The sequence below is a fragment of the Manduca sexta genome, chromosome 17 (genome assembly GCF_014839805.1).
Source record: "Manduca sexta isolate Smith_Timp_Sample1 chromosome 17, JHU_Msex_v1.0, whole genome shotgun sequence".
NCBI classification, from domain to species: Eukaryota; Metazoa; Arthropoda; class Insecta; order Lepidoptera; family Sphingidae; genus Manduca; species Manduca sexta.
The window spans coordinates 5583984-5598741 of NC_051131.1; the positions used below are offsets into that span (position 1 = coordinate 5583984).

General features: G+C 34.4%; 1 protein-coding gene across 1 annotated transcript in view; it reads left to right on the plus strand.

Moving 5' to 3' along the window:
• The first annotated feature begins 2221 nt into the window (after positions 1–2221).
• LOC115454541 (heparan sulfate glucosamine 3-O-sulfotransferase 5) overlaps positions 2222–14758 on the plus strand; it is a 39235-nt gene continuing 26698 nt past the window's right edge. Inside the window, exon 1 of the mRNA XM_030183273.2 lies at positions 2222–2483. The gene's annotated coding sequence lies outside the window, so the exon portion shown is untranslated. The remainder of the gene's footprint in view (positions 2484–14758) is intronic.

The following is a 14758-nucleotide window of genomic DNA, read 5'->3' on the forward strand; positions in this document are numbered from 1 at the left end:
ACGATCTACTCGCTCGCTCTATGGTAAGCACCACGACAGCAAACAGTAGAAACACCGCCTCTAACTGAGAATTGCATACCATTGCACTGCGTATTTCATACTTAGATGTCAGATAATTGGTTGTTTCACAATCACAGTGCCTTTAAGATTTTTTAAGCCGACATTGTTACATAGTGGCAAAAATAAACAGTTATAAAGTCATCCAGGCAGATTCTGTAAGAAATCTACTCACTTACTGTTTAATTTTTTACACAATATTATTATCCGTTGAAATATGAAAGAGAGAATTGCATCAAATTGAAATTAAGACAATTTTTTGTTTTATTTTATTCGCACACGAGATAGAAACTGTTCTAGTGTAAATCCGGATTTAGCTTAGAATTGATGTTGTTATTCCTGCTGCACGAGAGACTGTAATTTTATGAAACAAAATTTTAACAAAAGCGAATAATTCAAGACAGCGTCAAGATTTTCAACAAGTGTTTCCGTTTCTCTGTGACCGAAAGATTTAATGCACCGAAAGTAGGTCAGTGTTCCTTTTGAGGAATAAAAGAAAAATGTTGTAACACTGCGTACACGCGATATTATTCAAATCTATTCTAGTCTTGCTTATCCACTACCTCGGAATAAAAGATTTTCAATCTTTGCGATGAAATTTTTAAAGCTTTTATTCTTTCGGTATAAAATTTTATCATTTCTGTTTAAACTCGCTCTAAATGTGCGTCGAAAGTGCATACGAATTTCATAATTTTTACTGGTAGTAGGTTTCTCATATGTGAGAGTCCGCCTGGGTAGGTACCAACGCAATGTCTATTTCTGCCGCCAAGCACCAGTATGTAGTCACTGTTATGTTCCGATTTGAAGATAATGAGACTTAACTTCTCACGTTTCAGGATGGCGAACGCAGTGCAATACCAAACAACACTTTGTCATTCAAGGTGTTGGATGGTGTTTCTACTGTTTATGGGCGGTCGGTTCGCTTACCATCAGGCGAGCGGCAAGCTCGTCTCGTCATTCAAAGCAATAAAAAAATATATACATATAAAACTAGTTTTTACTCGTGATCCTGTCCGTGACAATCTCTTGGAATGTAAGTCTCATAAAAACTATGTATTTATTGAGGGATAAGTAACCTCATATTCAACCATGAATTACCATTTATTTTATTTAAAATCATAAACAGTTTAGAAGTCACGCCAAAAGCTCCGTAAGAATTTGCAAATATTTTAGCGTGCAAATACGTTCAAGTAAACATGCTGTAGTGTCCCGGAAAAGCAAATGCTTACCTTTCCAATTTAATAGGTCAATCATCATATTCGTAAATTAAGGTTCGTTATTTCACCGGCTGGAATAACAGAAGCTCAAAAATTTATTATCTTTCCAAAATGGAAATACCGAATTATAACAATGTAACACTATATCGTGGATATGCAAGCATATTTTGTAACGGCTTTCCTCGTAACACTGTTTACTTATCAAACTGAATCTGAATTCATGAATATGGACCGTACACTCACAAATGTCAATACTGAAATTGTATAGATAAAATTACTGTGCCGCGGGCCCGATAGCGTAGAGCTTGTTCCGTTAAATTCTAATTTGTTAGACCGCCAAATCAAATAGAGAATAACAAAACCATGTCGTACTAAAAATATATTACTCCTGACAAAATCGTTTGAAACGCAACTAAAACTCCGTCTGCACGATATCGCAAATAAATATCGATTTGACGCCATATAAAAGTATATTTCGTTACAATATTACATAAAGATAACTAGCGTCTGAGATAGTTCTTTGACAAAACTGCACGAGCCATCCTTTCTGACTACAGATGATCCTATTATGGAAATTGTTTTATCTAGCATATAGATAAATGAAGGTTACATGTAAATTATACATTATCAGGCTGCAAACCAAGAAAGTGTCTGCAATGAATATTTGATGTGCCGTGTGGATAAATTAAGGTGACAAAAGTTAGTTATATTTTATTTTATTAAATAAGATATTGTCGAGAAAGAAGAGTGTCGCGGCTTGCGCAAAAGTCCCGTGGCGGGAGGAGGGTTTGAGATACTAACCGCGGCAAACATCCGACAAGGCAACACCGGCCGGAGAGTGCGGGTGCGAGGGTTGCGAGGCTGGCAACATCGCGGGTGTTACTCCTATCCTAGTACGGCGTGTTTATTCTGCCGCGTATATCGACCGGCGCGCGGGGGTCCCGGGGGCGCGCGCCGCCCGGCTCAGTCGCAAGCACCGCGCGCTCGCTACCGTTCGTCTCCTCACTGCAAGTGACAGCTACCGCCGATACCTCACTACAAATCGCTGTGTATACGCGATAATAAACTGTCAAACGTCCGACTGGACTACTATTTCAATAAACGTTCGCTCATTTTTATCGTGTGTAAAGGAATAAAGAGATTTGTTGTGATACGGGGCAAACCAGCACCTTAAAGCGACTGGCACTTCTTCAGGCGGCTGTCCAAACGGTAAGATCCTTTATAATATGTTGATATTATTTTGTGGTGATGAATAATATTTCGCACAGTTTCTTTAGAATGAGTATTTAAAGTTTCATGTATTACAAAATAAGTTATGTACCGGTATTAGATGACTGTTAAGAGGTTACAATAACCATAACAATGCCCACCTTTCAAAGTTTATGACAAAGTTAATTGAGACATTTATATGCTATATAATTTACAAGTAACGTGTGAAATCATATATTAAAACCGAACAACGTGTTTTATCTTGATGCAATATTTTTACCGCACGCACAATAGTTCAGTACTGTTGTGATGCTTATCATAACAATAGAGGTTGTTATCTTTATAACGTAGTTACCGGCTACAAGTCTACGATGCATCGTAGTAAAGTCGTAGCATCGTAGCAATTATTGTGGCGCTAGATGTATAGATTGGTTTTAAAGATCAAATATCATAATTCTCCATGTTCATTCATAAGTATAATCTACATTATGTGTATATAGTGAAGTAGAAATATAGTTTATTTATATAATAAGTACGGCGTGAAGGTTTATACGAATTGTATATTCTTCCGTTTACAGTATTTTTATAAGTGTGTGCAGGATACAAAAATTACTTTTCGACGCAAATTTTGTGTTCTTCTTTCATACAGACGTGATTATTATACCACGCCTAAAATAATAATGTCAGCGAAATCACATATTATCTTGCATGAATTTTCATTTTCCATATTAATACTTATATCTTTGGACTTGTAGTTTAGTTTATTTTGAATAAATGTAAAAAATAACTACAAATACTTATGATAACATTTTCAATTTTGATATACGGGAAAAGATTAAATGAACGTAATATAAATATGAGAATTATAATAATTGACTATTACAGATTAAAAGCTAAGTCAGATAAGAATCTGAGTTATTTAAAATGTTTATAAGTATAAAATACAGTATTTACATCAAATTTCTACCAGAATCATAAATTTGGACTTTGTTAACAAATATATAATTGTTTTTTTTTTGTAAAAAATGACCGTCTCTTTGGTCTAATAGAAGCATATATTATGAAGAGATTATTATATATTATTGATTGAGAACTTCTAGCTTCGATTTTCCTGGGATTGAATTTCCAAAATGAGGTTTACGCCAGGCAGGCGGAATGTCGAAGCTTGACCGAATCTTAAAAAAGTGTATTGCGCCAACACGACAATAACAAATAGACAAAATTAACTAAATATTACTACTACGTCTATTTCAATGCAGCGATGTGCGAGCATAGTTGTGTTCCGGTTTGCAGAATTTTATCGAAATCATATTTAAGTGCGTACTGAATATAAGCATTTAATGCTGACAGTAACAAAAGCAATGTAGCAGTACGGTGCAAATCTTAGTAATCATATTAATAAAAAAAATCAAATCTTGATAATGAACTTACCAAAAACAATTCTACTCTTTATGTGCCTTGGAAAGAATCGAAAAGCAAATAAGTGTTTTTTTTACAACAATAATTAAAATTATTTCTGTTCACAAATTTGCAGGCTATAAATAGTAATATATGACTTGTAAAAATACACACCTAAATAAGGTTTGCTTAGGAAATTATTTACGCAAAATTACTACGGCTATAATGAGAAACAATTACATACATTAACTTTTTTATTGTTTATGAGGAAAGTTTTATACGAAAGGGCATGCAATCCGCACATTACGCGAACTGAGACTCCAAAGCCATACTGGAGATATATGTGGCAGCTGGCAAAAGCGGGAAGACAGATGGATGGAGCGACGTGGTAATATCCACAAGGATATGACAAATCTGAGGCGATTTAGTTAAAATCCTTACTATTCTATTCTAGGGCTATTTTTTCAGAGTTGGGAAATCAATGTATGATATTGCACTGTTTTTTATTGCAAAATAAAATCTGTTTTCACGCTTAATTCTCTGAATAAACTCTAGACAGCGTAGTAAAAGGTAGTATGTATAACAACCATAGATTTTCCTTGATTATTTGTATAGTATTATAAAAAAAGGTTAAGACCACAAAAACATTTTATTATGGAAAGATATCGTGAGCTACATTATCTTGAAACCACGTCCTTTGTTGAAATATGGACAGACATGCTAACAAAGTTTCGCTGTTCAAGGACAAACAAATTATTCGACAACTTCATATATCGAAGTGAAATCACATCCAAACATTATCCGCCAAAACTTGATTTATATATAAGCTTCTTATGTAGTTGGATACATATATATATACAAAAATTTGCAAGTATTTTAAAGCGGTAACATGAGGCACGAGTTTAGAAATTGTAACTGATATTGTGATAATGTAAGGAAATTATAATATCATGGGACGAATATAATTTCGGCAAAGACTGATTGCATTAAGTGCACCCCAGTATACAACTTATTGAATAAAAAGTGTGTGTATCTGTCTCTCTGTGTGTGGATATGTGCGTGCGTGTGCGTGTGTGTGTGTGTGTGTATGTAGCACGGAACTCACGAAATCTCGCAAATATTGCAAGAGTAGCGCTAAAGCCTTGCACGTAACACTAACAATAAGAAATTACACTTAGCAGCAACGAACATACGACAATCCATTTAAACTTAGGAAGCAAACATGTGTTATCATCCAATTTTGTTTGCCTCAGATAAAATTAGCGCACAAAAACTGATGATCTTCTTACGGACTGTTGGTAATTGCTTTTAAGGTTAAGTTACGAAGTACTCATAGTATAAGAATAAAATAACCAATCAGTTTAAAAGCATTTTGTTTACTTTTAAATTAAATTAATTTGGTAAGAAGCATATAATAATAAAATTATATTAAACTTTATTTAATATCACCTTTTCATTTGACGTATTAACGCACCTAATTATTACTGCGGGAAATCTCCATTAGTTATGTATGCGACCGTGCGTGCTTTGAACAAAATTATAGTGACTTATAGATAGGTATACACCGACGTGATTTCGTTACGACATTGATAAAGGAACACAAAAACTTGAAATAACCTGATATTCAACTAATAAGTAAATTTGTTCAAGATTTTATTTGACCTCAATATTTTCAGTCCTGGCGAAAATGCTTTCAGCTTCTAAAGATGTCCAATCTAAGCTGAGACCTTCTATCTGTTGTTATTTATACATAGCCGACGTAAAAATGTTTACCATATTTTTTGTTTAACTTGGCGAGCTTCAAAAACGAGTGTATTCCCACCTTAAAAGATGGCATTCTCTATATCATTAATATACAAATAATTCCACATTAGTAGAGCTGTCAATATGTCGCCATTGAAGGATGTGTAGTTGTGTTTATCAAATTGAATTTGGACCACTTTTTCTTTACTATAACGCTGCCCTAAGGCTGAACAAAAAATACAAAAATATTTCATATATATAACGAATTTATAGGAAACACTTTGGCTAAACAATCGCATTTTAAATTAAAGCACAAATGTGTCTTGATTTACAATAATGTCTCTTCGGAACTTCCGATGAATATGAATGATAATCATATATCATTTGTTATATCAGACAAAACACTGACTAGCTTCACTGATATTTATTGAGACTAGACACTATAATATTTCAGTCTCTATAAATGGGTACAGCAATTCTCTTCGCTCGTATAAAATATTGATGCATTTACTATGATAGCTGTGAAAGTATGTTTATTGGTTTGTTCTTCTTTTACGTAGCAACGAAGTGACGGATCAACATGATTTTTTGCATACAAATAGTTTAAGATATGACACTTTTTCGAGATTACCTTTTATATATAGCATCACGCTTTTCTTTTAGGAGTAGGTAAAAATAACACGCCCACATTTAATCGATAAGGTTAACGATTTCTTATATTTACGCGAATGTTGGACATTAAAATTAAACGATTCCTTCAGATATTATCACGGTTTTTATATTTTAATTTTCTCCCGACGTTTTGAAGACTTTGCAACCTTCATGGTCACGGAGCGGACTGAGATGTTGGTCAAAAGACCGGCTGCCAGACTTCAAGATACTGTGAGCTGTAAGCATTCTGCGTAACTTGGACCACGAACAGCTAAAAAAATTCGAAAAAATAGTTTAATTTTAAGTTACATTATATTTTATGACGAGCCTATAATATTATGATACGTTCTTATATTTTATATACGAAAATTTGAATGTCAAAATTAGTAGTACATAAAGTAAATACCTAATTTGACCCACTTAGGCGTTAGAACGGACCGCTTTGCATCGACGCTCCCATCGACCTTGAAGCTCCCGTTAACTGCATTAATCATGCGAACACATTTCAACCCCTTATTTAATCATCCGCACTTATGATAATTAGATTATTTTTCGAGAAGTTTCGCATACGTTTTCGAATTGAAAGCTTACCGATATCGTTATTCAATATTTAATGAGGTTGGTTCCGTTAAGAAGTTGGGGTTTGTTTCGCCTCGTTAATATTGAATTATCTTACACAGCCTAGTATTTTGTGCTCTATGTTTGGAACGTTTATCATCATCATTGCTTATAGCTTCTATTTTATACGCTATGGAAGCTATATATACGCGATTCAACTCGAATTACTATCCGGTGACTAACTGAATCGAGCGCATGCGCCACGGTAGCTTGCGTATAATCAGTAAACTTCACTATATTAAGTAATCACAACTGGTCATAGCAATACTACAGGGGCCTTATTCTCTATCCCGCACGTTATTTTGACAGTGCGTAACAAGCACTTAACACAACGCATCATGTTTAGGACTATAGAAATTTGGCTTACAGAATACCATTCCACGCACATTTCTCGAAGATAACATGACACGGCCGCGTTACGTGTTTACACTATCATACAGAATAAGGGCCCAGATAATGATAAAATAATAGAAAGGATTGTCTGAAAAAACTTAAAAAAAATGGAGTTTGAATGGAACAGACTTATTGTGTTTTGGAAATGTCATGAAGCGTACACTCGAAGTGCAAGAGTAAAGTTGTTGATTCATGTTTGTTTTCTATAACACAGTATTGCAAATTTACCGCCCATTCATGTTTTACACAAAATTTTACATCAACGACTATAGTTTATAGCGCGTAATACGTATTCACAATAAAGATGTTTTATAAAAGACAACATTATCAAAACTATTGTACGTTAGAAATATTTTTTTTTTATATTGTTACCATATTTTATTTCACATCTTGTATTTTATGTAGGTGAAAACAATAAATTCCAGACAGAGATTCTCAAAAACTGGCAATACTTAGTTAGTACTGCAATGTAAAGTTGCATAAATTATGCAAAATTTCACACAAATTATATCAACTCGTGTCTTACATGAGAATATTTGCACGAAAGTAATTGGTTAATCCCAAAGAAGAGTTAAAGTTTGCAAAGAGAATGTGTTATCTCAGCCATTCCGACTAATGCTTTCTGAATCGTCTCTCAGGATTCTCAACTTTATAATCTTGATTCGAAGTTTCCGAAGAGCGCAGCCACAATTTCTCTAGTGTTGTAGAAACCTTTGATGTTTCGCTTATAATAATAAATCATTGTGCACTCAATCGCTTTTGAATAATACATACATTTTTTTTAAAAGGGATTTTATCTAAGCGAATAGGAAGCATTTCACCTCGTGAATATTTAGGCGTGGTTACTTAGCGAAAGCACTTTTTATTAAACAGCAAGGAAAAAGGTGGATTTGTATACTTTATTCACCTGTTCTAAAACTCGAGGTATTGGTATTCGGAATTGCAAAAGTCGGGACCGTTTTATAACCTCGTGAATAGAGGTATATACTTAAATATTGATTAACTACGGTGGTGGCGTAGTTGTACTGTATACGCGGTACGATTGCCATTCTAAGGTGTCGGGTTCGATCTCGTTAATAAAGTAAGTTTTTGCTTGACGTCAGCCTGGACTTTGAAAATTTGCCCAGTACAAGCCAGTAAACTCACCCCCATTACATGAGACTTAATTTAGTGGTGGGACTCTATGCTGTGGTGGCGAAAAGGTATATTACATCTCTGCTTACCCTTGAAAAATGCAAAAGGGCATCCTACTAGCTACAGAAAAGTGTGTAAAACCATAGTGCCTAATCTACACGTTAACGAGCCATTTTCTTTAATGAGCAGATATATCTTCACACATCTAGGTGATGTAGGTTAGACAGCAAAACTTCCAGGCTTTCAAAAACATTTTTAAGTTACTTTATTGGCATAAATAAATTGGTAGTATTTGAGTACACTACGCCGTCGCGAGCCGTTTCCGCGGCACGCTCCGCTTTCATTACTTTTCGCAGTTCCACCTAATCTAACTTATACTAGTACTCCTCTTCAGTTGGGTTATGCTGGTAATGCTGATGCTGGCATAAAGAGTGCCGCGGGAAACAATATAATATAATAATTGCTACTACACCCACCTTAAGGTTGCGTGGTGTCCACCTAATATTAAGGCGCTTAAAAATTTAATATATAAATTTATAGTCTAGCGTAGGTATATTATGAAATGTAACTTTGTTATCCATTAATTATCAAATCTGCACGTGAGCAGGATTTTCCTTCTTTTTTTAGTCTTAAAAATACGACCACCACGCTTGGAAAATTACTTCAGCTAAGCCTATATCTCTGCAAGGACAGACGACTTGATATAGGTCGCAGATGCAGTCGCATTTTTTAAGTCTTAAGGTACGACCACCACGCTTGGAAAATTACTTCAGCTAAGCCTATATCTCTGCAAGGACAGACGACTTGATATAGGTCGCAGATGCAGTCGTATTTTTTAAGTCTTAAGGTACGACCACCACGCTTGGAAAATTACTTCAGCTAAGCCTATATCTCTGCAAGGACAGACGACTTGATATAGGTCGCAGATGCAGTCGCATTTTTTAAGTCTTAAGGATACGACCACCACGCTTGGAAAATTACTTCAGCTAAGCCTATATCTCTGCAAGGACAGACGACTTGATATAGGTCGCAGATGCAGTCGCATTTTTTAAGTCTTAAGGTACGACCACCACGCTTGGAAAATTACTTCAGCTAAGCCTATATCTCTGCGAGGACAGACGACTTGATATAGGTCGCAGATGCAGTCGCATTTTTTAAGTCTTAAGGTACGACCACCACGCTTGGAAAATTACTTCAGCTAAGCCTATATCTCTGCAAGGACAGTCTTGATAAAGATCGTAGAAACGTGGATGCAGGCCGCTTTTTACAGGTTCGTTTAGTAGTCTTTAGGGGAGGACTATGTTGACTAGTGGACTTCGAGTGGCTCATAATGATAATGAAGTCAGAGTCTAAATCTACCCTGCCATATATGGCCTTATTTTATTTCGATTCTATTACTTTTTTTCCGGGTAAGATAAAGCCAGTTATAATAATTTAGAGTGTGTGTTTGAGTTCCTATCTCCAATTTCATAATTACAGTATAACACAAAGCATACGTATTTCATATGCAAATATTCCGTAAAATGGCTTTAATATTTTTTATTACTACCATTTCCTTTGTTTCATTACTTTGAAAGTCTAACAGATAAGGGGATCAAATAAATTTTATATTTAATTATAACATCAAAGAAGTATTATGACCTTTGTAATTTGATTAACACATACTGATATCTTTTATCCCAAATGGGGTAGATAAAGATGCAACTAGAGCACACACTTTTGTTTCAATTGGACAATATACCTGCTACAAGAATCTAATATAACGTCAAATGTTGTAAAATTTTTGGATATTTGTTACAATTAAACGCAGAAACAGCTGAACAGATTTTAATTAAATTTGGCACATGGATAGACCATATCCTGTATTAACACAAATACTACTTTTAAATGTTGATTATTTGTTCCCATGAGAAATAATGTGATTTTTAATTAGATTCTTTTAATAGATGGCCCTCGCGTCGTACAGATGACGTAATGGATTGATTGATTTAAGGACCTTCGTAGCGGGAAGTGCTTTTCATGCGGGTGAAGCCGCGAGTAACACCTAATATTTAATAGTGCTGAGACACACTGTATGTATTTTATAGAATTAATATTTTGCTGAATTTACGTTTTGTAGCTGCGTAGGAGCGCGCCCACCACCAGTCGTCGGTCGCCACGACAGTCGTCACGCGCCACGTTAGCCAACATAACCGTAGACAGCGTACACACCTCATATAGTACTGAGTTTTTGTAATAATGTAACTTTGGTGACCAATATAGATTTATGAATTAATCACTTTAGAACGTTACTATATTTTGTGAGACAAGTTCAAAATCCCTACAATAGAAGGTAGGTTTTAAGGTAAAGAGAGCAAATAAAAATAAAATAAAAAGGAAATTCGCCAAAGTAACAGGTTATTTTGCTGATCGCGAAAGAATTTCGTGAGCGCCACTTGCAGGGGAAAAGGTCACGACTCACAGGGGAAGCTTGCGGTGCCTTTGTGTCTAAACTGAAAGATTTTTACCATAATATTGAGTTGAAAACTATTGTATTTTATTGCTTCTATACAAACTATTTCATGATTCTGATGTAGTGAGCATGACTTAGTAATTTGTATAACTAGTACAGCTTACAATAATAAAAGCATTTTAAAGGCACTGTCTGTTTTTAGTTTCAATATACTAAGTAAGGTTAAGCACAAAAGTAGTAGAACAAATTTAGAACTTTAAATTTCTTTCACATATGAAGTTTAATTGAATATTTTTTTGTTTTCTACGAAGTAAAGTAAATGCCTTATACTTTGTTTTATAAAGAAAAAAAATGGTAAGAATACCAAAATGCATTGGTAATTTAAAGTTACGAATTTGTTTAGTTATTTATGTGAATGACTGTACTTATTCTACACCATTCTTCACTAGCTTTCCTCTACATATAATAAAATAGTAAATTTTTCGTTACAGCTTATTGCGTAATATTAAATTCAAACAAAATTTAATAAATATTTCAAATTTATTTTATAATACAACGCAAACATTATTAAATATCGTATTGCATATCTTAACGTCATAACACAACAAACAATCCTGTGCTGTAAGAACAAAGGATTTTAGTACGAAAGTCGGTTACACGTATTTTAAAACATTTGGGTTACATAAGCCGCGTGGTAGGTCAAGGTTCCCTCGCCGACTTGATTTGAAATATTGTGACATTGGAGAAATTTAACTTGAACAGAAATATTTGTAAATGGTTTTCGACGTTTATTGCTATTTAAGTTGAAAATTGTTTATCGATCCGTACACTTTAATAGATGTTTAAAACTGTTTAAAGAAAATTTCTTTAGGCAATCTATATAGAAACTTGGTAATGTTAGTGCGCGCTATTTTGTACGTAATTACTAGGATTTTATATTACCGCCTGCATTCATTACTATATAAATAATTACAAAGTATATATCATTTTTTTTTTGCTTTGAATGACGAGACGAGCTTGCCGTTGGCCTGATGGTAAACGATACAACCGTCCATAAACAGAAGAAACACCATCAAAAACCATGTAGTACAAATAATTATTTGGTATTACATTGCGGTCGCCATCCTGAGACATGAGATGTTATTTATGTACAGTAGTTGCACTGGTGACAATGTCTACCAACCTACCATAAAGGTCAATAATAATAATATCAGCCCTGTATTATATACTTGCCCACTGCTGAGCACAGGCCTCCTCTACTACTGAGATTAGGCCTTAGTCCACCATGCTGGCCTAGTGCGGGTTGGTAGACTTCACACACCTTCGGAATTCCTATAGAGAACTTCTCAGATGTGCAGGTTTCCTCACAATGTTTACCTTCACCGTTAAAGCGAACGATAAATTCACAAAGAATACACACATGATTTTAGAAAAGTCAGAGGTGTGTGCCCTTGGGATTTGAACCTGCGGACATTCGTCTCGGCAGTCCGTTCCACACCCAACTAGGCTATCGCCGCTTAAAGATCAATACTATATATTTATTTCTCAAATAATAATATAATATTATATAAATATTCCGTTAGATACTATATAATGAGGTTTACTTATAACCCATATTATAATGAAATATGCAATAAATATGTGTTCTTTCGTTGGTATGATTCCCCGAAAAAGCAATATTTACTCGAGCAATACTCCCTAGACCACAATATTACGGAACTCTACATGTTTTATCGCAAACTTTGTGTTTGTATATTAAAAAACGAACCAGCAAATTCAATTTTATCCAATTTCCCTTATACTAAACGCAAAAACATCCCCTGAGTGGTGAAATTCCCAATGTAGAAAATGTATTACAAATTGTACGATGGAAGAAATACATTTCCGCATATACGACAGGAAACAAAGATTATATGCGTCGTTTACTTTTTGTTGGTGACGTACTTATCGTGGTTGAGTATCATCTACGTACAGGAATAAATGGCTGAGAAGGCTCTTTGTAATGCGGGGAATAAGTTTTTTCTTTTAGTACGGAAAAGAGACAAGTACATTGAGAATTACACATGCAACTGATGATTACAATGCAATCTGAATATGATACCGCTTAACGAGAAACGCTACATCCCTTGACGCAATCAAATAATTATGTCGGCGTACCTTACTGTATGTAGAATGTACAGTCTTTTTCATATGTGCACGACAAAGTAACGCCACTGCAACTAATTGTAAGAAGAATGGGGTCCAATAGAATGTCGCCTGACGAGAAATGATTAGCTCTTGACAGTCGACATAATTATGCCGGCCTGCTGGAACCGGATATACACAGGCTAATCCCGGAACGCGATACATTTACGTGGGCCACTATGGTGGGTTTTAACACGTTGTGTGCACTGGTCGCTCTCCGGGCGGATATAAAATAGAGTCTACCCACTAGCACCAGGTCTAATCATAGAACGCGACTTGCTGTATATTGAGGCAAGTATTTGCCCTTCTGGACGGTAGTCTTTAATCGGACCCAAATATTATTCATTCAGGCACTCTTCCACCAGGTTAGTATACAATGGTTATCAATTTAATTGAAATAACTCCGACCTTAAGTATTATTTATTGTGTTTAGTGTTGTGGGTCTTGCTATATTTAAACGGCTGTTAGAAGGTCGCTCTTGACTATGTCACTGACTATTGCACTGGTTAAATAAAATAATATTATGGTATTTTGATAAATGTTATCAAATAGTGTTTTCATTCTACGTAAAAGGAACAATTTCAAATATTATGTAGATTGTTTTTCACAATGTACCGACAAAGTTAAATATTCAAGAAGGCGAAATAAATTAAAACATTCAACAGAAAATTAAATTACGTAGACCTACAACTATGTAATAATATCTATTTATAGTGAGATCTGAAAACAGCACCTACAGTCGAAAGAACTTTTAAAAATTTAGCAAAGAAAGTTTTCCTGTTTGAACATTTTAATTATTCATACGGCTTTACGAGTTAAGGAGTTTACACCAGGTAAAATTAATTAAGGGGGAATTTTTAGCGGATGTCCGGGCTAATATTGTAAATTCAAAAGTTAGTTTAGATTAATACTTATGCTATACTGGCTGATGATTATTATCTTTTTACAATTTTTGTAGTTGACATTAGCTTATCGGTCTAGTAGCCTATATGGTATGTGGACCGAGAGATTCTTTGTTCAAATAGAAAACACAACTTAAAACAAAGCCTAATTCTTTTTGCAACATGCTTGAAAATGTATTGCGTATTGCGATCCGATGTTGAAGATAATGGGCAGTGGAAGATAAGGAGTTAAAATGATAAAAGGCAATACTAAAAAACAAATAAAAAAAATGTTCGTGACTAATTTTGTTTGTAAATTTATTCCTGTTTCATGTCTTATAATAATGTAGTATGGTAAATAATAATAATTAACGATCCGTGACGCTGCAAGTTTTGGCCGATGAGGTACATCCCTCTGTTTCCATGATAGCGTGTTAATGCCATTATTATATTATTATTATTGAAAATAAAATAATAAGTGATTGTATAAGAAAATATTTCAAATACTATTGTTGAATTTATAGACTAAAAGTTTTACTATAAATTTAAAATATGTGGTACAGTGGCTAATAAAAAGCTCTGAAGCTGTTTAAAATAACAAAAAATCAATGAGAAACACTTATGTACGAGTTTAAACATGCATGTACTTGTGTTTGAGTTTAATAAACTTTATGGGCTATAATAATATAGATGTTTAAAAATGGACCCTAAAAGCCTTGCAATAATCAATATTGATCAAACAACAGTCTTAACATATTGAATGACATGTTTAAAGCTACTAAGACGTATTCCCTTTGTATACTTTCCCACGAAGTTGATGT